Source organism: Arachis hypogaea, chromosome 15 (assembly GCF_003086295.3).
Source record: "Arachis hypogaea cultivar Tifrunner chromosome 15, arahy.Tifrunner.gnm2.J5K5, whole genome shotgun sequence".
Classification (NCBI taxonomy): domain Eukaryota; kingdom Viridiplantae; phylum Streptophyta; class Magnoliopsida; order Fabales; family Fabaceae; genus Arachis; species Arachis hypogaea.
In genome coordinates, this window is record NC_092050.1 from 34489575 (window position 1) to 34491233 (window position 1659).

The window sequence follows — 1659 nt, forward strand, 5'->3', positions numbered from 1 at the left end:
GCTTGTTAAGAAAGATTCAAACTTGAAGTTCTAGAATCATATCTTGTGATTTCTTATGAATCAAGTCATTAATTGAGATTTTAAAAATCAAATCTTTTTCAAAACTAATTTTATCATATCTTTTCAAAAATATCTTCTTATCTTATCTTTTTCAAAAATATCTTTTCAAATATCTTTTCTAACTTCCTAACTTCTTATCTTTTCAAAATTGTTTCAACTAACTAACTAACTTTTTGTTTGTTTCTTAACTTTTTCAAAACCACCTAACTAACTCTCTCTCTCTAATTTTCGAAAATATCTTCCCTCTTTTTCAAAAATTTCTTTTTAATTAAATAATTATTTTTATTTTTTATTTTTGATTTCAAAAATTTTCGAAAAAAAATACTAACAAATTTTCAAAAACCAATTTTCAAAAATCACTAACTCCTTTTCAAAAATAATTTTCGAAAATTCCCTCCCTCTCTCTCATCCTATTCTATTTATTCATTCATTTACTAACATCTCTTCCTCACATCATCACCAGATTCGAACCCCCTCTTCTATCTGTGTTCGAATTTCTTCTTCTTTTCTTCTACTAACAATAAGGATCCTCTTTACTATGACATAGAGGATTCCTCTTCTTTTCTTTTTCTCTCCTCTTTCTTATGAGCAGGGACAGAGAAAAGGGCATTCTTGTTGAAGCTGATCCAGAACCTGAAAGGACTCTGAAGAGAAAATTAAGAGAAGCTAAATTACAACAATCCAGAGACAACTTGATTGAAAATTTCAAACAAGTAAAGGAGATGGCAGCCGAACCCAACAACAATGCAAGGAGAATGCTTGATGACTTCACTGCACCTAATTCCAATTTACATGGAAGAAGCATCTCCATTCCTGCCATTGGAGCAAACAACTTTGAGCTGAAACCTCAGTTAGTTTCTCTGATGCAGCAGAACTGCAAGTTTCATGGACTTCCATCTGAAGATCCTTTTCAGTTCTTAACTGAATTCTTGCAGATATGTGATACTGTTAAGACTAATGGAGTAGATCCTGAAGTCTACAGGCTCATGCTTTTCCCTTTTGCTGTAAGAGACAGAGCTAGATTATGGTTGGATTCTCAACCCAAAGACAGCCTGAACTCTTGGGATAAGCTGGTCACGGCTTTCTTAGCCAAGTACTTTCCTCCTCAAAAGCTGAGCAAGCTTAGAGCTGATGTTCAAACCTTCAGGCAGAAAGAAGGTGAATCCCTCTATGAAGCTTGGGAAAGATACAAACAGTTGACCAAAAAGTGTCCTTCTGACATGCTTTCAGAATGGACCATCCTGGATATATTCTATGATGGTTTATCTGAGCTATCAAAGATGTCACTGGACACTTCTGCAGGTGGATCCATTCACCTAAAGAAAACGCCTGCAGAAGCTCAAGAACTCATTGACATGGTTGCTAATAACCAGTTCATGTACACTTCTGAAAGGAATCCATTGAATAATGGGACGCCTACGAAGAAGGGAGTTCTTGAAGTTGATACTCTGAATGCCATATTGGCTCAGAATAAAATATTGACTCAGCAAGTCAATATGATCTCTCAGAGTCTGCATGGAATGCAAGCTGCATCCAACAGTACTCAAGAGGCATCCTCTGAAGAAGAAGCCTATGATCCTGAGAACCCTGCAATAGCAG

General features: G+C 35.6%; 1 non-coding gene across 1 annotated transcript; it reads right to left on the reverse strand.

Moving 5' to 3' along the window:
• Positions 1–1178: 1178 nt before the first annotated feature.
• LOC112753113 (small nucleolar RNA R71) lies at positions 1179–1286 on the reverse strand. Its single transcript, XR_003177512.1, has one exon. It is a non-coding gene; the product is annotated as a small nucleolar RNA R71 (small nucleolar RNA).
• Between the last annotated feature and the right edge of the window lie 373 nt (positions 1287–1659).